The sequence below is a fragment of the Sarcophilus harrisii genome, chromosome 2 (assembly GCF_902635505.1).
Source record: "Sarcophilus harrisii chromosome 2, mSarHar1.11, whole genome shotgun sequence".
Classification (NCBI taxonomy): domain Eukaryota; kingdom Metazoa; phylum Chordata; class Mammalia; order Dasyuromorphia; family Dasyuridae; genus Sarcophilus; species Sarcophilus harrisii.
Window position 1 is genome coordinate 115616670 of NC_045427.1, and position 21890 is coordinate 115638559.

The following is a 21890-nucleotide window of genomic DNA, read 5'->3' on the forward strand; positions in this document are numbered from 1 at the left end:
TTTTAGCCTAGTACTGCCATTGACCCATCTCTCTGTGACTTTGGCCAAGATTTGGGAGCAGAGTGGTGCCATCTGTGAATTACAGGAATTGGTGTAGGTGGCCTCTGGGATCCTTTCTAACCTTAGATTTTTGTTCTTATGATGCGTTGGAGAGGACCAGGAAACAGTCTGTGAAAAGTACCTGGAGATAGAGACAGAAAAGAGTAGAAAAACGATTATACTTTGGGTAATTAACCAAGAAGATTTGAATTCAAAACTTGTCTGAGTAACTCTAGGCAAGTCATTTACCTTCCCTGGGCCTCAGTTTCCTTGTCTTTAAAATAGGGATAATAATAGTACTTATTTTCCATGGTTGTTGTGAGGATAGAATGAAATAATTGCAATTTGCTTTGCAAACTTTAATTATTCAGTCATGTCTGACTGTTCATGACCTTCTTTGGGAGAGGTTTCCTGGCAATGATGTGATTTGCCATTTGCTTCCCCAGCTCATTTTACAAATGAGGAAACTGAGGCAAACAGGATTAAGTGACTTGTCCAAAGTAAATCCAGAGTATGTAAGTAGCTGAGGTCAGGTGTTATTGATGCCAAGCCAAGCATTTTATGTACTGTACCATTTAGCTTCCCTGTTAACCTTAAAGCACTATAGAAATGCTAACTATTATTGAAGGCATTGCCATATGGTGGGAAAAGCTCTATACTTGGAGTGACATGGACAGGTTACTTAACCTCACCTTTAGAGAGTGAGGAGGTTGGACCTGATGATGGTCTAAATTCATGATCCTATGATCCTCTGCTTTATTTTCTATTTCATCTCTATGCATTGGGAATATGTATTTATTTATATGTTGTCTCTCCCTTATTAGATTGTAAGTTCCTTGAGAACCAGGGGCTGCTTTTGCCTTTAGAAACAAACAAACAACAACAACAAAAAACTTCAGCACTTAGCATAGTTCTTGATAGCTATCAAACACAATAATTGCTGATGATTCATAATTAGAGAGGTCTGAAGGTTTCAATTAGGGCAATGAGTAGGAAAGAAGAGAAGAGGGAAGAATTCTAAGAGATATTGTTCAGGTTAAAAAAAATTAGCAACAGACTGAATGTTGGGATGGGAGAGAGAAGAATGACTCTATGGTGTGGGTAAGATTTGGTGACCTGTAAGGTCCCCTACTTACAACTATAAATCCTATGACCAGTTATGGGGTGGGGGTGGAGGGAGGCTGTCAGTGTAACAGTAAAAAGAGCATTCATTGACTCCGGATTCACGTCCTGTCTCTGACATAAGTTTTGTGACTTTTAGGCAAGCAAGTCACTTCCCTGGGCCCCAGCTTCCTCATCTTGAGGAGGCGGAACTGGACGACTTTTGAAGTCTGTTCTAGCTTGAATTCTGTTATCCTATGATCTCGTTTTCCTATATACACATACAGGTGTACATTTGTGTGTGTGCGTGTATTTATAGGAGATTGTAATTGGTAGGGGGTCCTCGTATCACCAGCGCCAAGTGCAGTACCTGATGCTTAGCAGGAACTAAATTAATGTTTATTGCTCAATTAAAATTAAGGTCCCTTTCAGCTTTAACCTTATGGAGTCTCCCCTCCTCTCCAGACCCTCAGTTCTCCGCTACCCCCATCCCCACAAGAAGGGGCTTCTAGTAGCCCGGCACTAGGCAGCTGCACCCGAGCGGCGTTCAGCCCAGCCCCGCTCAGCTCATCTTCACAAACCACTAGCCTTTTTCCCGCGCCCCGGGATGAAAAGGAAAGCAAAGAAAAGATGCCTCCGATGACAATCCAAGGGCTGGATGTTCGAGAGCGCCCGCCAGATCAGCCACTCCAGCCCTCAGCATTGTCTGCGAGGGAGGGGAGAAGCCCCGCCCCCGTTTGCCCCTGGGGAGGGGGGAGCGAAAAGAAAAGGGGGCGGGGAGGCGAGGGGCCGCCTAGCCAATGAGGATGCAGAAGCCAGAGGCCAGCCGTGGCTGGATTGGAGCTGGGGGCTCCATCAATCGAGGGGGTGGGGGTGGAAGCGGGGAGGGCGGTGGCCCGGCGGCTGGTGCGGTCCTCCCTCCTCTGTCTCCCCGAAGCTGCCCCGCGAGCCCTCCCGGGGACTGATGGGCTGGACCTGCCCGGGAGGCGACGGCTGCCGCGTGGACCGGACTCCAGTCCGCGGGAGCTGTCCCGCAGGGGTAGCTCGGCGCCCCAAAGGTTCCCCCTGCTAGCCCGGGGTGCACGGTAAAGCGGTCTTTGATCCTTCCCCTGGGCTGCCCTGGCAGCCCCGGCTTGCTCTTCCCCTTCCTCTTGTCTCGGTGCCGTGTGTGTCTGTGCGGGCTGTCTCAGTGTGTGTCTGTCCGTGTTCCCGTGCGCGTGTAGAGCTGGGCTCGGGTCCTTCCCGGTGGATCTCCTGCTCTCAGCCCCAGCGAACCGTCCCGGGTCCTCCCACGCAGCCCGCACCGAGGTCTCTTTCAGTCTCAAAGTTTAGCATCCCAGCTCCATCTTTGTAGGCACATCTCTCCAATTCCCTCTCTCCCCGTCCCCAAATGCCGGGGAGGGGAGCCCTATTATTTACTTGTAGCGCCGCTAATTGGGTGACCCTAGGCACTTCACGGCGTCGTTTGGGCCTCAGTTTCCTCATCTGTACAGTGAGAAATTTGGAGTATTCGTTAATCCTATGAAGATGCAATTGGATCTAAGTCGCTCCCATTGGAGGTCCTCTGAGGTCCCAAAAACTACACTTCCTTTGATGGTAGTCTGGATTCTTTCCCCTGACAATCTTCCAATTGGATGGGAGTGACAGGTGCTGTGAGCTGTTTCTGGGGGAAGGATATATAGTGGGAAAGTACCCAAGTTTTGAAGTTAGAGGCCTTGGTTTTGAATTCTGTTTATCCCCTCTTCATTTTGGGTGTATGGCCTTACTAATCACTTCCCTTTTCTGAATGTGTAGAATGAGAGAGCTGGGCTCTCTGGGTGATTTCTAAGTCGCTATTTTTTCCTGCTCTAAATCCTTATGATCCAAGGTGGAATAAAAGAGCTTGGGGCAGCAAACTGTGCCTTTCTAATTTTACTTAAAATTAGAATCGATTACATTCCTTTAATCTTTTTCTTTCAACAGCTTTTGGAGAGAGGGAGTAACCCTATCTCCCTACAGTCCAGGTTTGTTGTCAAGGTCTTTTGGCCAAGCAGCTCCATATCTGGATGGGGGAGTTAAACTCTTCACTGCCCACTTCACTGTCCACTCACTGGTGAGAAGGAACATTCAGTTACTTGGCTTGTTTCAGAAGTGGAGGGAGGAAGGATAGGGGATTATCTCTTTGTTTCTTCTCTTTTCAGGTTTTGTGCCTGATTTATTTTTAAAAATCTAATTAAATGAAATATTTTGTTTTGTTTTGTCTGTCTTTTGCTGGGGTGAAGAAGTCATTTTATCTCCAGAAACTTATTGCTCTTCTTGGTTTCTAGAATAGGCCCAAGGCTTTAATAGGTGGTGCTGGTACCAGTTCTCTAGCCAGTCAAGCTCTGAGGAGTAGATGGAGCCTAGGAAGCCCTGCAGAATGACATGAGCCTTCTAATTAAAGTCCTGGAATCTGGGTTCAATTTTGACTCTTACTGACAAATCACTTACATCTCTCTGGACCTCAGGTTCCTCACCTGCAAAGTAAGGGGATTGATTGAATGATCTTCTAAGATCTTTTTCGAGCTACAACTCTCTTCTTATGTACAGATAAATTCTTATGTACAGATATTTGAGTTCTTATGTGCAGATATTTAATTGCAATTGTGAGTTACTAATGAACAAGAGCTTTGGACAAGAGAAGTAGAGAAACTGAAAGCCAGCTTTTCCAGTGCCTAGCAGAATGCCACATGCACTATTATTTAGTCATATTTGACTTTTTCTAACCCTATGGATCATACTGTCCATGGAGTTTTCTTGGTAAAGATATATAATGATTTGCCATTTCCTTTTTTAGTGGGTTAAGGTAAACAAGTTAAATAACTTGCCCAGAGTCGTACAACCTGATTTGAACTCAGGTCTTTCTGACTCCAGTCCCAGTGTTCTAACCACTGCACCACCTAACTTCTATCTTGTAGATGCTTAATGAATATTGGCCAAACTCAATTGAATTGTGCCTCTGGGGAAGGTAGAGGGCAATTTAGTATAACACCATGTTTGGAATTGTGTCTTGGCTCTGCCAATCACTAGTTGTGTAACTGTCTTGACATTCTTCTAAAACCATTTCTTCATCCATAAATTGAGGGGGTCAGACTAGATGATCTTTCAGGTTTATTGTTGTTTTTCTTAAGATTAGATGACTGGTACATTTATTTTACTAGACTCTTGGATGAAAGACATTTATTTTGAGAAGAGAAAAGGGCTGCTACGAAATTTGTGAACAGATAGAAGTAAAAAAAAAAAACAAAACAACTCTTGTTTTAAATTCAGTCACTTGGGCACCATCATGGATTTTCTTTGGGGAGGAAGAACTGTGATTATAAAACAAAGAAGTTTAGTGATGGAAAGGATCTTTGAGATTATTTAATCTAATTCTTTTATTTTACTGATGGAGAAACTGAGGCCCAGAGAGGTTCTCATATGCTCATCTCACATTGTGACAGAGCCAGCGTTGGTTCGTATTACAGAGCCTCGTAATTTTTATTCTATTGCCCTTTCCACCATGTGATGCTATTCTTCCAAAATTTCATGACATGACTATTGTTTATTGGTCAAGATACAGTTTGAAGTACCAGAAAGAGCAATGGATCTAGTCTAAAGGATCTCAGTCAAACTGAGGTTTGAATTCAACCCCTATTACTGTCTTCATGCATTTTGAATTACCACTATTTCTAAATTCTTTTCTTCTGTACTCTTAATAGACTACTAGGGATGGGAAGAAAAATTGTCAAAATCCAAAAGAAATCTATCCCCCCATTTTAATTATAGCATTAAAAATTTTAATGTCATATGGCATTTTGAGAATAATTTAGAAAAAGACATATATAAGTATGTATGTATATTATGTGTATCCCAACTTCCCTTATAAATTAGGTAATATGTGTCTGTACACATACATACATACATGCATACATACACACATATAAGCTCATGTGTGTGCATACATATATAGTGAGTATTAAGGGCAATGGGAAATTCAGGATTTCTCTTCTAGATCAAATTCTTTGATTTTTGGAACCAAGAAGATCAATTCTGAAATGAGTGGTGTTTTGTCCACTAGATAGCTTTAAGTAAGAAGGAGTTTGGAGTAATATTTTCATCCCTGTATGTGATAGGGATAAAACAACTTTCTTCATTTTATTTGCTTTGAAAGTGGGAGGGGGAATTTTTATATTACCATTTAGACAGCTTATTACTGAATGATTATTATTTATACAACTCCACTGAAATCCTTCTGATGCTTTGTCCTGAGGCTGAATATGAATTTGGATTCTCAAAAGCTATGCTAGTTGAATTCAAGCTCTTGGTGTTCCTACCAAGATGGAAAGGTTTTGTGAGATAGTGCAGTTGCTATAGAAAGATCAGCCTATCTCTCTTCTCCATCTCTCTTTCCTGTTTCCAGGTTCCAACTCTACTGAGGAAGCCCATGTACTCTGTCGGGTGCCAGGCTGAACTTTGCTTTTCCAAAGTTCTCATACTCTCTTAGCCTTCTAAGCAAACTGTGTAAAAAAGTAATTAACAGTTTTGCTAGGCAACAAGTACTACAAAATAGGGTAGTCAGAGCAACAAGAGGGAATAGGGAAGAGAACTTGATGCTGCTTTATGGCATCAAAAGACACAGCTTTGGAGCTCACTGGAAAGCAGTGCTAAATTGAAGAAATGCTTTTGGGTTAGAAATAGAATGGGATACATAATTGATTCAATCAGTAAATAAACATTTCTTAAGCACCTGCTGGGTTCTGGAACTACAAAGACAAAACTGAAACTCTTTGCCTTCACATATCTTAACATTCAATCAAGGAAGACATTATTTACAGAAGTTGGCATAGATACTAATAATAACTATATAACTATATATGCAATAATTTTACACATATGTATATACAGACACATATATGGGAAGAGATAGACTCACAGAGAGAATTGGGAGGGGAGTGACACTAGCAACTGGGGAAATCTCAAAAAGCTTCAAGAAAAAGATGAAACTTGAACTGATTTTTGAAGAAAACTAATGATTCTGAGATGTGAAGATGAGGCAGAAGGGTATTACATAAAGGGAAATGAAATTTTTTGATTGATTGCATTAATGAAAGGAAATCCACTATGCAAAAGTCTTTATTTATAAACTATAATGTTCAAGTACTCAGTATCACTTATTATTTCAGTCAATGGGCTGAAAGGGAAACCTCCACAAGACAATTTAATAAATCACAGAGATCTGATGACTATTCATTATTTGTTGAGGCTGCTGATATGGACTACTTTAATGCTAATAATTGAACAGCTAACTGACAAAGTAGAGAGCAACAGTGACAAAACAACTCAAGTAAACAAACATTTATTTAGTAAAGGTTTACTGCTAGGCACTACAGGACAACGAGGTTGCCCAGTACATAGAGTACCTGGCTTGGAATTTAGGAAGTCTCATCTTCCTGAGTTCAAATATGGCCTCAGATGTTTACTAGCTGTGTGATTCTAGGCAAGTCACTTGATCCTGTTTGCCTCAGTTTCCTCATCTGTACAATGAGCTATAAAAGAAAATGGTAAACCAAGAAAACCCCAAACGGGGTCATGAAAAGTTGGACATAATTGACCCGAACTAGACACTATTATTATATAAAGAAAGGCAAAAACAGTTCTGCCATTAAGAAATATACAATCTGGAGCAGCTAAATGGTGCAATGGTTAGAACATCAGCCCTGAAGTCAGGAGAACCTGAGTTCAAATCTGGTCTCAGGTACTTAACACTTCCTAGCTGTGTGACCCTGGGCAAGTCACTTAACTCCAATTGCCTCAGTTAAAAAAATACACAATCTAATTGGTGGGGAGAGATAATATGAAAATCATTAGGTACACATTAGATTTACAGGGTATTCCAAAAGTCTTAGTGCAGATTTAATCTTTAAAGCATTATTAAAGCTTAAAACTACAGTAAGACTTTTTGGACACCCTGTATAGTGTCAGTCAGTTCCTACTATGTGCCAGAGACTGTGTCATGTGGCAAAGCAAAAGACCGTTTTTGTTCTTAAAGGAACTCATGGTCTAATGGGAAGGAAGATATCTATACAACATCTATACAGGAGAACAAATATACAATTGTGTGAAAACAAGATTGCTTGCTGTTCAATCATATTGTGTCTGATTCTTCGTGACCTCATTTGGGTTTTTTTGGGCAGAGACACTGGACTGATTTGCCATTTCCTTCTCTAGCTCATTTTACAAATGATGAAATTGAGGCAAATAAGGTTAAGTGACTTGTCCAGGATCATACAGCTAATAAGGATTTTAGATCAAATTTGAATTCAGGGTGTTCTTGACTGTAAGCCCTCTACTGCACCCAAAATAATATATAGGCAAGATCACCTGGAGATGATCTTAGAGGGAAGGTATTATATCCAATGATCTTAAGCATTGCTATCACACTTCTGATCATTTGCTATTTGAAGTCAACCAAAAAGTGATACAATGACAGGATTAGAGGGAGCCTCAAAAACTATCTAGTTCAACCCATACTGAGTAACAGTCTTCTCTACAACGTTTCCAACAAGTGGTCATCTAGTTTCATCTTGAAGACTACTCCCTACCCAACACTTCTTTGGTAGAACCTACAACTTCCTTGGACAGTGCATTGCATTATGGATAATTCTGATGCCAAAAAAACACAAACAAAAAAAACTTTTCCTCCCATGAAACTGAAATCCTGCAAGTTTCTATCCATTCATGGCCTGTGGGCCTCATGGCCCTCTGGGCCTAAGCAGAACAAATCTAATCACATTTTGTGGCAGCCCTTCCAATACTTGAAAATCACTGCCATCTCTCCCTACTCACCTCCCAAGTTTTATTTTCTACAAACTAAACATCTTCAGGTCTTTTAGGGTAGCCTAAGTACAAATTCTTTCATCCTGTTGATTTTCCTTCTCTAAATACTCTAAAATGGCCAGGATTTATTGTTAAAATGTTTTCTCGGGATTAGAACATAATACTCCATGTAGTCTGACCAAGGCAGAGTACAAAGTCTTATGCCTTTTTTGGAGCCCTATTTGTGCTGTAATATGTTTAAATTTGATAAAATTTGCATTTGGCAGGAGGGACACAGATTCAGTCAATATTCTTACCTAAGAATACTTATATGAATGCCGGATTTTAGAGTTGACAGAGTTCTGATTACTCTATCACAAAGTAAAGTTCTCTTTTATCTTAATAAGGTAGCTTGGCAGTGCCAAGGATAGAGTGAGAGACTTAAATTCAGGAGATATGAGTTCAAATCCTGCCTCAGTCCCTGAGTCTTCCCTCAGCCTTAGTTTCCTCATCTGTAAAATGGGGGAAATAAGAACCCCTAGATCCCAAATGTTGTTGACAAACTCAAATGAAGTTTATGTAAAGCACTTGGCAAAACTTTAAAGCACTATATAAATGATAGCTGTTGTTATTATATTATTAAGCAAGCAACCATCACTAAAGAAGTAAAATTTGGATTTTAACAATGGATTTGCTAATTGTTTTTTCCTTCCATGGCCTCTAGTCATAACATAAATATTTAAATAAACACTTTCAGAAGATGAAAACTGAGGTGGTGGAAGTATCACTCTCCAGGGCTTAGCTATGGGATTTCCTTTTGTTGCTCTTAATAGAGCATTAGTCCTGGGTAATGTGGCCCAAGCTTCACTATAGGGCCTTAGGTGTCATAACCCATGAAGGATCCTTTACACATTTAGGCTTTCAGCTAGATTTTGGTTTTTAGTGGACTTTGTTGCCTTCCTTTTAGTAAACTCAACCAGAGGCCTCCAAAAGACAGCAAGCTCTCAGATTGACAAGGAATCAGGTGGGTAGAGTTGGTCTTTGAGGGTTTCCATGGAAAACATACATTTTGCTGTTGCCTTCTTGGTGAGAGGCCATTCAAAGTTAAAGTTGGCTGATGGTTGTTGCTGTTATATGTCCTTCCTTCTCCAAGAGGACCAGAGGGAGGTGAAATCATGGCATGCAAGTGAAGTGGATTTGAGTGAGGGAGGGTTGTGCAAGGTCAGCTGCCTCACATTTCCCTCCAGAGCCATCTGGATCCAGTGGCCAGATCTAGATCAGAACCACTGGAGATGGCCCTGAATGCAATGGGACCTCAGTCTTTGTCAGCTTGGGTCTTCAACAGGTCTCAGTTTGACTGAAGCAGCACCTATTCAGTGCTTAAGGCTAGGTGGCAATTGAGGCAAAGAATTTCCTCTTATACCTAGCCAAAAAAAGAAAAAGATCTTGATCTCCAGTCCTGATCTATATGTGGCTACTAGACCCAATGGCTCTGGAGGAAGAACTGAGGCAAGTGACCTTGCACAGCCTCCCTCACTTAAATCCAATTCACTTGCATGTCATGGTATCACTTCCCTGATGACATGGCCCTCTTTGAGAAGGAAGGACAAAAACAATAGCAGTGGCTCTCTGGATTGGTTTCTGGATAATAAGTATATCTTCACCCAATATAAAAACACAGACACTTGTGCTTCCTAGGTAAGAATGTAATTTCTTCCTTCCTTCCTTCTTCCCTGCCTCCCTTTCTCCTTTCATTTCTCTTTCCCTCTCTTCCTTCCTCCCTTTCTTCCCCTTTCCCTCCCTCCCTTTCTCTTTCCCATGTCCATGTAGACATGACAATCTTGGGGCTTTTGGATCTGATCTAAAATTCTGGACAATGCAGGGTTGTCTTTAAAGAGTGCAAGGCTCTTGGTGTTCAGGGGATTTCCCTTTATGCAGGTGAATTCAGCTTAAGTCAAACATTGAAGACAGGATCAGAAGTCCTCACAGGGCAGGCAGCATGATGAAATGGGAAGAACCCTGGGTTACAGTCTTAGCTTTGTTGGTCCTTGGCTGTGTGATCTTAGGCAAATCTTCCTTTCTGCTCCTGGGGAAATGAGGGAATTAGTTGGCTGTGCGGCTCTCAACTTTTCTATTTATTTATCCTGTTTGTTGCCTGCCTTCCCTATTGCTTGGATGAAACACTAAGGAATGCTGATACTGGTTGTGGCCCTTCACAATTGAGACCGTCTGGTGCTTCCTTGCTTTCTCTGCAAAGGAGAGGATCTAAGTATGGGAATTAGTATGTGAGGACTTTGTTAGCCCAAAGGCACAGCAGCCTTGTTTTGTTTGCTGTTCTAATTCTTTGCATAGAGAACATTTCCCCCAAACTCTCTGGGACATTTCCAAAAGGAGCTTCATCCTAGTTGGTTCTGGGTGGAAGAATAATAGGTACTGTGGGAAGAGAGGAAGGCTTGGAGCCAGATAGGCATCTTCCTGGCACAGTTGAAGAAATTCTGACTGATCTGGGGTCAGAGGACTTTCTCTTGAATTCTACTTCTGATGCACCCTGTGTGACTTTGGACAAGTGCTCTCTGGACCTCAGTTTCCTTATCTGTAAAATGAAGGTGTTAGGCCAGATGGTTTTTAAGTTCCTTTTTAGCTTTGAATCAGTGACCTCTGAAGTAAATCTATAAATCTATAAGGAGGCCTGGGCTTGAATCCCAGCTCTGATATTTACTATGCATAGAACCCTGGGTAAGCTATTATGGTTCTTTTCCGGACCTCACTATATATTGGAGGTAATAAAAGTTGCATTGTCTCCTTCATAGGGTTTTTGTCTGGGTAATATTTTGTAAATTGTAGAGCATTTTAGAAAATGGAGCTTCCAGCTTTAGGTCTTCTGGGACACTAGCTAGTGGTAGGGCTGGGATTATTAATCCTGAATCCCAGTTCCAGGCCATGGTCCTCTATTCATTTTTCTTCCCTTAATACCCTTACTTAATGGTACAATCAAAATGGCTTTTTTTGGTTTATTTTTCAAAAGCAACACTTCGCCTTCCATCTTCCATCTCTGACCGGCCACACAGACTGTATACTATATTTCTTTCTTGTCAATGCCTCTCTCAAAATCCGTGGTTTCCTTCAAGCTCAGCTCCTGTTGATGCTGAACTCCATCCTCTCCTCTCCTCTCCCTGTTAGTACTTCCCTCCACCCTAAAATTTACCTTCCATACATTTTGAATATACTGATAGATATCAGAGCTGGTTCTTCTCAAAGAATGTACACCTCTTGAGCGCAGGGACGGTTGTTTTAATTTTTGTTTTTTACCTCCTTGCCTAGCTCAGCACATTAGGTGCTTGATTAATTGAATGCTATAGTTAGACTGTCTAATGAAGAGGCCGCATAGTTCCTCTGACATTCTGTGATTCTCTTGAGTCTACTCCCACAATGACTTAGCCTCCTGCTTTGGTGAAAAAGGATATTCCTTAGCATACTAGCCAGCCTTGGAGGCCGGGCTGGGAGTCTTTAAAACAATTGCAGGACTGATCTTCTGAATTCTCCTCCCCAGCCACCTGTATGTGCAGGCCAGACAGTTATCCTACCCAGAAGAAGCTGATAAGACATTGTCACTTAAAAAAATATAACAGTAGCAGCAACAACAAAACATGTTTCCCTTTTTTATGGTTTTAGATTAAGTCTTTTGGAAATGGGTCACCACCACAAGCTGGGTAGTCATTGGTTTTGTTTACACTAAATCTTCCTCTGTGTTCCTGGGAAGGATGCAGAGGGTGGGCCTGGGAGGGAAATGGGGTACCCCAGGAAGGGCAGGCCTGTGTAAACATGGGTATCATCTGACTCCAATGGCTCCTCTGTCATCTGGGGATTCTGGGCCCTGCAGTCTGTAATCATCAGGGATGAAAGGTTGGTGAAGTTTATTTGGGTCAGGAGCCATGATCTGGTGGCAAAAGTCTAATGTGGAACCCTTGCCCACAGTTACCCCAATCAGTTGGCATAGAGACCAAGATGATCTTAAAGAGAGATGCCAAACAAATGCTTGTTACTTGAAAAAAATTAATTGAAAATAAAAAACAAAACAAAACAGATAAGTAAAATAAAACCATATAAATAATATAAATAATAATAAAATAAAATAAAAATAAAATACAATATGACAGATCATAGGATTTGGAACTGGACATTTTTGATCATCAACACCAACTTTTTCATTTTACAGGTAGGGAAACTAAGGCACAGGAGAATCTTAGGTCCATGGCATGACTTTTGATCTTATTCTGTTGACTTAGTTTAGGAAATGATAAGCTAACATTAGTGATCATACAAAAACTTCAGGAGAGAAGGTGGCCCTGGGGTAGGTACCTTCCCATTGTTTAAGTCCTCCAATTTGAAACAAAATCCTCTTTTCAGGTTTAGGCAGAAAAAGAAAAAAAAAAACACCTAATCCCGGAGTCAAGAAATATGGATTCTAGTCCTGGCACTACTGCTAATTTATTGTGTGACTTTGGGCACATGAGGTTCTTCTCTGGGTCTCAGTTTTTTTCTCAATAAAATGAAAGAGGGGACACTACTAGGCCAGTGGTAGCACACTTAAATAGAAATAGGGGCTGTTAAAATTTACAAAGGATCCCTAATGGCTGCACATTGACTTAGAAAAATCACATTGACATTATTTATGCTTTATTGAATTTTATTTATTTTGTTAAGTATTTCCTAATTACATTTTTTAATCTGGTTTGAGCAGTCCTCAGGAATGTTCTGGGTCATGTATAATAGGATACCTTTGATCTAGATGGTCTTAAAGTTTACTTCTGTCTATAATATTGTATAATTCTCAGTAATTTTGCTTGAGGAAAGCCAAAAAAGGAACTGTTTTTGCTTCCTCTTTCTGACCTCTTTCATCTACTCTAGAAAAAAAAGGAAAAAAAAGGAAACTATTTCAAAGCATCAAATAGGACTCTTTTAGACTGGAAACATTATATAACATAACATTCAGTTATAGTGTATGCTCCACTATAAATTCCAAGATTCTACTTTTGAACCCTGTCTAAGAGATTAGAATGGGATTTTTCAGTACCAAAAGAACCTCTGTCTACCATGATTTTATAGGTTTCTCTCACCTATTTCTAAGGACAACTGGATGGAGCAGTTCACACTAGGCGTGGAGTTACCTAAATTCACATCTGGCGTAGCTAAGTGACCCTGGGCAAGTCGCTTAACCCAATTTGCCTCAGTTTCTTCTACTGTAAAATGAACTAGAGAAAGAAATGATAAACCATTCCAGCTTTGCCAAGAAAATGTCAAATGGAGATATGAAGCGGTCGCCATGACAGCATAATAGCAATAACCTGTTTCTACGAAGAAGATAGCTCCTCTCTTTGCAGCATGCAATGGCATAGGAGTCTAGACTGATTCCTAGAAGGGACCTTAAAGTCTGTCCATTCTAGACTCCTCATTTGGTGCCCAGAAGAGCCAACTTGTCCAACATCTCACTCCTAGGCTGTGCATAACTGGGATTACAAACTGAGACCTGGGTCTCAGAATCCAGCACTCTTTCTACTACACCATGCTGCTAAATCTCCTTTTCAGCTTGGAGATATATTTAGGTCATAATGAGAAAGGAGCTCTTTTAAATGACAGGGTTGCTTGTTGCCTGCATGATTTTATTTCTCATGTCCCCTTGGAACCAATGCCAGATTCTGCTATGATTTGCTATCTGTGGGTTCTTTGCTATTTTTGTCTCTGAGGTTTGGTTGACTCCCGGAGTCCTTAGTATTGGTTAGTGCCTCTGTTGTTTGTTTCAGAATGTGATCCTATTCCTCCTTGGAATTAGAATTGTTTCTCAGAGGATGGGGGATTTCTGCTCCTGGCTCTAATTCTCAGGATTGTGCCTTGGTTGCCTTATACATGCAAGCAAACATAAGATCTCTCAGCCCCCAAGGCTTTCTCATTCTAGAACATGTCCCATTGGCGAGTTCCTTCTAGAACTGCCATTTTGAGGAAGGGCAAAGTCACACCTTTGTTCCTTTCCTAGCCCATCTTCAGACTTTCTAGACTTTACCACCATGTTCTCATTCAGAAACCTTTTCTCCTCCCCTTCTTTTCTCCCCCAACTTTTTCAGCTTCCCCCATTAGAATATAAGCTCCTTGAGGACAGGAATTGCTTTCTTTTTTACTTCTATTTGTATCCCTCCCTTGCTCCCAGTGTTTAGCATAATACTAGACACATAATAGGTGCTTAAATTTTTATTAACATGTTGACTTACATAAAGCTTGCAGCAAGTGATCTAGGTTAGGAATTGAATCTGACACCTACCCTTAGAGATAAAGAAAACCTTATTTGGAAATTTTTTCAATTGCAGGGAAGTACCCCAAACTGAAAATGGGTCAGACATAATCTTGGTTGGAGGGGAGAAGGAAAGAAAGCAAGCTGTTGGCAATTGTCTATAGTGATTATTCTTTCTAATTGGGTGCTAAGTTATGTTGGTTCTTTGGTGCTAAAGGATGACAAGTACCTTGGGTTTTTAAAATAGCTACATATGATCCATTTATTAAGAGCTCACTATTGGTCAAGCACCGTGCTGAATGCTGGGGACACAAATAAAAAAAGAAGTCAGTTCCTGCCTTCAAGGAGCTTAATAAGGGGGGAGGATGATACAGAAGGAAGTCAAAAAAGAGGAGGTACCTGCTGGGGGAAGGAGAACATGATGAAGATGAAGATGGAGTTGAAACTAAGCAGAACATCTTGTAGCAAATGAGCTAGCTGGCATTTTGAGCCCTCTAAAAAGGGGGAAGTATGGGAGGAGTTTTCTTGCTTCTCCCTCTAGCCCTCTTATTAGAGGAGGTAGAAGCAACTGATAGAACCCAGGTAGTGCTAGAGATAGAACATTGTGCCTGGAGTCAGGAATTACTGAGTTTAAATCTGGTGAGGCCAGATTGTCTGAGATACTTACTAGCTGTGTGACCCTGAGCAAGTCACTTAGCTGTGTTCGCCTCAGTTTCCTCATCTGTAAAATGAATGGGAGAAGGAAATGGCAAACCACTCTAGTATCTCTACCAAGAATGGGCTCAGAAAGAGACAAGGCTGGAAAAGGACTGAACAACCACAGAATCAACTGAGTGTATTGCTGAGACAATCTCCAAGGTGATTAATTTCCTGGTGAAATATCTGGTAATAAGTTTATTGTGGGAGGGCCTGATGAAGAAGATGATAGAATTACTAGTCTGCTTATAGACTGCTGTAAATAGGATAGTAGGTGAAATGGTTGACTTTTGCCCTACTCATCTCTTGATTACGTTTCAGTACCTTGGACCATGATTCAGACCTCTCATTTCAATCTTTTGTGGGGATTTCCTGCTATTCTAGTTGAACAGAGAGGAGGGACAATATTTGCAATGAAGATTTCTTGGAAGGGGAAGTAGTTGTGGTCTCCTGAAGAAAATGAAATACAACCAAAGCTGAAATGGCACTATTGGGGCCATCCCATGATGTGTGAGAAGAGAAGGAGTCAGCATATATACTTCTCATGCAAAGTCAGAGAATCATAAGATTGAAAGTTGAAAGGGAGTGTCCAGTCCAATCATCTTATTTCATTGGGATTTAATAGGAATAAATGTTAAGTTTTAGGTTTGGGTTAAAAAAAAAAATCAGCCTCAAGCATAACAAAGGGGAGGCATAGTAAGACAATAGTTTGCCAGAAAAAGATCCTAGGGTGTTAGTGGATTGCAAGTCCAATGTTGGAGCAGCTAAGTGGTACGGTAGATGGAGTACCTAGCCTGAAGTCAGAAAGACTCTTCTTCCTGTGTTCAAATATGGTCTCAGATACTTATTAGCTGTGTAACCTTAGACAAGTCATTTAACCCAGTTTTGTTTTGTTTTTTAGTTTCCTTATTTATAAAATGAGTTGGAGAAGGAAATAGCAAACCACTCCAATGATTTTTTCCAAGAAAATCACAAATGGGATCATGAAGAGTTGGACATGATTGAAATGATTCAACAATAATAGCAGCAACAACAACCTCAATTCATCAGAATTGTATATGGCAGGCAAAAAACATCAAAGTGGTTGTGGACTATAGTAATTTCCAAGAATATGGTGATAATCATCCCATGTCTGGAGTACTATGTTCTGGATACCACATTTTAGGCAGGACCCTTATAGCCTAGAGGTCAAGGGTAACTAGGAGGGTGAAGGATCCGCATAAACATCACTGGAAAGAACTGAGGATACTCTCTGTAGAAGAAAACATTCAGAAGAAACATAATTGCTCTCTTTAAGAACTTGAAAGGCTGCATGTGGAAGAATTTCTTCTGGAGGAGAGAACAAGGAGCATAGATAGATGAGCCCATCTCTTAAATTTACTTATGGAAGAACTTCCTAATATTATTATCCAGAGTTGGAATGAGCACCCAATGGTGCAAGGAAGTCCCTTTTCAGTGGAAGCCATTCAGGAAAGTCTGGATGGAAGATCACTTGAAGGGTGTTAAGGAGTGGGCTCTTTCTTGAATATGAGTTAGATGAGATGGCTCCTGAAGTCTGTTATTCTGTTTTTTGGAAACTGAGGTCCCCAAAGAAGAAACAACTTGCCCATGAACATTCAATGAGGAAGTGGCAGAACCTTCATTTCAACTTGACTCTAAGTTCAGGGCCCTTCTACTATGTCATTCTGGGTCCTGTTGTCAACTTGGATGGATTGTTGCTTGATCTTTCTGTGCCTCAGTTTCTTCATTTGTAAAATGCTCTATGTCCTTTTGGCAATACAAATGATCAGAAGACTTAGGTTCAAATTTTATCTTCTGTCTCTTATTATCTGTGTGCTTTTGTTGTTTCTTACATATGATACTCCATCTCTTTGTCTTTCTATAGTCTCTACCATTCCAGGAATACTCTCCCTCTTTATCTCTACCTCGAATATTTCTCTCAAGATTCAGCTCTAATTCCACTTTTTACATTTAGCCTTTTGTGAGCCTATCTTCTCTAGATGCTAGTGCCTTCTCCCCGACCTCATCCTCAGTCCCTTCTTGTCCCACCCTATTTGTTGTTATTGTTCAATACTTTTTCAATTATGTCTGACTCTTCTTCATGAATCCTTTTGCTATTTTCTTGGCAAAGATACTAGAGTGGTTCGCCATTTCCTTCCCCAGCCCATTGTATAGATAAAGAAATGGTGGCAAGTAGGATGAAGTGATTTGTCCAGGGTCACACAGTGTTTGAGGATGTATTTGAACTCAAGTTTTCCTGACTCCAACCTTGGCACGCCTCCCTAGCTGCCCTCCTCCCCCTTTTGTATATATTGTGTATATACTTGTATGGGTATGTGTTGTTTCCTAACTTTAAGGTTAGGGCCCGTGTTAATTTGATCTATGTATTCACAAGTGCCTGGCTCATAAAAAGTGCTTAATCAGTGCTTCTTGGATTCACTGATCTTGAGTATGTCCTTTTAGTTTTCTGGGTTTCTGTTTCCTCATTTGTAAAATGAAGGTATTGGACCCAATAACCTTCGTTTCCATTTGGCTCTTAGTCGGTGATCTTATATATAACCTGAGGAACTTATTTCCTACCCAAATGTTTTGAGCTTTTTCTTAAATTAGCATCCTGAAAAGCTGGTGGACTGGGACCAGATGGGGAGAAAGACTTGGATTTTGAGCTCAGGAGCAACCTTGGAGAGAAGCAAGCTATTGCTTTCATGCCTCTGTCCTCTGCTTGGAGAGTATAATTAGGGCAATGCAAGGTCAAGCTCTTTGAACTCCTTTGAAGAAAACATTCTTTAAATTCCAAGATGGTTCTTCATCACCCTGGAGAACAGGTACAAGTAGTTTTTGAAATTCAAGGCTGTGTTTAAATCCTGCTGTCATAATGAGGAAATATCCAACAGCTGGTGCACTTCCCCCTTCCTCTTTATATTTATGACTAGTAGAGTTGTGAAGTATTCTCCCTCTGGAGTACCACTTGATAATAGTATTTCCAGGGTGGACTGGGGAGTGGCAGCCCTGGGATTAAATTACTCTTTTCTTTGGCTATCAGATTAATTTGAGGATTTAGTGTTGGTTTATCCCAGGTTCCATAGTCAGTGAGGAGTGGAGCTACAAGGAGGAAGCTGGGTCCCAAATCCTGTCTTGTGCTTTTTTTGTTGTGGTGTTTGTTCTTTAAAGAGCATGAGATTTGTGATGGGAGAATGAATTACCCAGCAGAGTCCTGAGAATAAATTGTCCCAGAAGAGGCACATTTTATATGTGTAGTAGAAAACCTGTTAGATTTGGAGTTAAGAATCACAGTGGGTATCACAGTAACTGGTGGGCCAAAGTTGGAGTCAGGAAGACTTCAGACACTTTTTAGTCACTTAACCTTTCTCAGTTTCCACAACTGCGAAGTGGGGATAATAATAGCTCCTACCTCACAGGTTGATTTCGTTTATAATCAGATAAGGAAATACATATACATCCCTTTGCAAGCCTTAAAGCTTTATATAAATACTAGTTAACATTTTTTATTATTAACATTATTAGCTATGTGACTATGGGTAAATCACTTTACTTCTTAGAGTCTCAGTTCCCTCATCTGTAAAATGGAAATATTAATGCCTTTAGTGAATGAGAAGAAGCCTCAGTCAGGAAGACTTAGGTTTAAGACCTGCATTTTACACACACAAAGGTCCTGCTCTCTTTCTTCTCCCCCTAAAATCACTTGTAGTACCTATCTTACAGGATTGTCTAAATAAAATAATGTATAAAAATTTTACACATTCTGCAAATTTTAAAATGCTTTGTAAATGTCAACAGTTTTTATTACCCATGGTGCTCATGCCTCTTGCTTCTCAAAAGACAATGATAACTTATTCACAATCTGGCTCCCACCTAACTTTCCAGACTGATCTCCTATTTCTCTTCTCAGGTATACTACTTTCCAGCCGAACTAACTTCCTTGCTTTTCCTGGTATAAGACATTTCCATACCCTTGCTTTTGCAAAAGCTGTATACCTCATGCTTACAATGCCCTCCTTCCTCACCTTCAATCTTTTAACTGCTTTCAAAATTCAGTTCCAATGAAGCCTTTTTTCTTATCCTTCCTAGTTGTTATTGCCCTCCCTAACTACCATAATAATGCATAAAACATATAGTGCATACTTTCTATATATTTTGTATTGACTCATCTCTGTAAATGTTATTTGTCCTCAGTTGAAACTCTTTTAGGGAAGGGTCTGTATTCCCAGTTGCTTAGTCCAGTGTCTGGCACATTAATGAGACACTTAATGAATGTGTTTTGAATTAATGAAATCTTAACAGGCACCGATGATGTCCTCAAAGAGTCTCTCCTGCCCTCACTCCTCCTCCTCTTCTCCCTCCATGTCCCATCATTTAGGCTTAAAAATTAACTGGGGTATTAATGCCCATGGGGCAGAGGGTGGAGTGCTTGAGTTCAACCTGAACCTATAGGTCTGTCATCTCACAGCACCAAAAAAGGAAGAATGGGTAAGGTTCTTTTTAGGAAGAGGATGTGATATCAGAAATGAGTTGGGGAGCAGCTTGGTAACAAGTCAATAAACAGGAAATACTGGCCATCAAAGAGTGTTCTGTTTAAGGAAACGAGAAAAAAAAAACTACAAGAGGAACAGAAACTCCCTGATGTTGTGGAGGTTAGAAGAGTATAAAAAACACCACCTGCTATAAGAAGCCAACTCTCTAATACTATATGAATAAATCCTTTGAATAGGATTAAGAATGATGGGATCATTTTTTTTTTCCTCTTAGGGTTGGAAGGCCGGTTTTAAAAGGCCTTGTTAGGAGTAAAGGGAGTCTGGGCATTTGTCTCATTGGTCCCTTGGATCCTGGTAGCTCAACTTTTAAAATGACTCTAGAAAAACATCCTTTGTCTTTTCTCCCCTTTTCTTTCAATATAGAATTATAGAATTGGACCAGGAAGGTATCATTTACTTAATAATATTTTATTTTTCCAATTACATGTAAAGATAATTTTCTATATTCATCTTTGTAAGGATTTGCGCTCCAAATTTTTCTCCCTCTCTCCTTCCTTCCCCCTCCCCAAGACAGCAAGCAAATTATTTATTATAGCTTGTACATGTACAATCATTTTAAATATATTTCTATGTTAGTCTTGTTGTGAAAGAAGATTCAGAACAAAATGAAAAAACCACAAGAAAAAAAAGTGAAAATAGTAGGCTTTGATCTTCATTCAGACTCCACAATTCTTTCTATGTGGAAAGCATTTTCCAACCCAAGTGCCTTGGAATTGTCTTGGATCATTGTATTGCTGAGAAGAACTGAATGTGATACAATGATACAGATGTACAACGTGGTACAATGATAAAGTTACTGTGTACAATGTTCTCCTGGTTTGAGTAGGAAAGGATTTTAATTTGTTTCAATTCAGCCAACATTTGTGTCAGACACATAGTAAACACTTATTATTAAATGCTTGCTGTTGACTGACTATATGATGGGGCAATGTGATGGATAGAGTGGATAGAATTGGCCTCTGATTTTTCATCTCTGACACAAACTGGAGGCAGGTCACAGAAACTCTTAGTCAACTAGAGGCAAAGTTTACAAAGCTTCTTAAATTTTTAAAAATCATAAATTCTTTTGGTAATCTGATTTAATCAAGTCAGCAAACATTGTAGTAAGTACCTACTATGTGCTGGGTGCTATGCTAAGTCCTAGAAAAGACAAAAAGTTTTTGCTTTCAAGAGCTCACAGTTTAATGGCGAAGAGAACTTGCAAACAGTTATGTACAAAAAATAGATATACAGGATCAATTGAAGAAAATCATAGAGAAAAAGTACTAGCATTAAGGTGATTGAGAAAGATTTGTTGCTGAAAGTGGGATTTCAGCTTGGACCCAAAGGAAGCCAGGGAAGCAAGGGTTCCAGACATGAGAGACATCAATGAAAATGTGAAGATGGAAGATCTGAAGACCAGGGTTGGGGGTCACCAAGTCTGTGAAAGGGGGTCATGTGTAAAAAGACTAGAAAGCTAAGAAAGGCCTCTGGTTATGAAGGCTTTCAATAGCCTAGTAAATGAGTTCTCATTTGATCCTGGCAGTTAATAGTTAATAAATTGTATAGTTTATTGAATAGGAAGGTGGGATGACCTGGCTAAACCTGCAGTTTTGGCAAGTGAGTTAATGTTGTACTTGAAGTGAAGAAAAGCTGAGTTCAAGTAAGTAGCTCTGTGATCTTGGGCAACTGAATGAACCTCTGTCTTCCTCAGTTTTTTTCTTTATAAAAATGGGAAAATAATAATACCTAACTTTCAGTGTTGTGAAAATGAAATGAGATAATATTAGTAAAGCACTGTGTAAATCTTTAAGTGTTATATAAATTCTAACTATAATAAGAAGACATGATTGTATTTAATGTATTATATACAATTATATACAACATTCTATATTGCTTTTAGTTATACATCATATATTACTATTCTACATCACATATATTATAAATGTATCATGTAATCACAATATTATATATAATTCATATCATAAATATACCATAGTATTATAAGATATCATGATACTATGTGATTATATAATAATAATTAATAATGATAATTATTATTATAAAGATCATTCTGATGGACTATAGAAGATGGACTAGCAAAAGGAGAGACTTGAGGCAGAGAAATCAATTTTATTATTAAAAAAGTCCTGAGGTATCCCAGGATGGTGAAAGTATCAGAAGACAAAAGGAAGCACTAAAAGAAATTTTAGGAAAGTAGAATCAATAGAACCTGGTGAGATAGTGAGAAGTAGGAGCTTAGGGTTTGGAAGGATAAGGGTACACTTGATAGTAATAGGGGATTTAGGAAGATAAAAAGGCTGATGGTGGGAGAAGGACAAAAATGAAGTTAGTTTTGGACATTTTGAGTTTAAAAGGTCTAGAGACATCCAATTTGAGATGCAAGATTCATCTTAAGATAT

General features: G+C 39.8%; 1 protein-coding gene across 2 annotated transcripts in view; it reads left to right on the top strand.

Annotated features, from left to right (window-relative positions):
- Positions 1 to 2044: 2044 nt before the first annotated feature.
- The window catches only part of RASSF2 (Ras association domain family member 2), a 76191-nt gene continuing 56345 nt past the window's right edge, over positions 2045 to 21890 (top strand). The window contains exons 1-2 of one of the 2 annotated variants that reach the window (XM_023494688.2): positions 2045 to 2225; positions 3103 to 3232. The gene's annotated coding sequence lies outside the window, so the exon portion shown is untranslated. The remainder of the gene's footprint in view (positions 2226 to 3102; positions 3233 to 21890) is intronic. The other variant, XM_012539948.3, reaches the window with a different exon arrangement.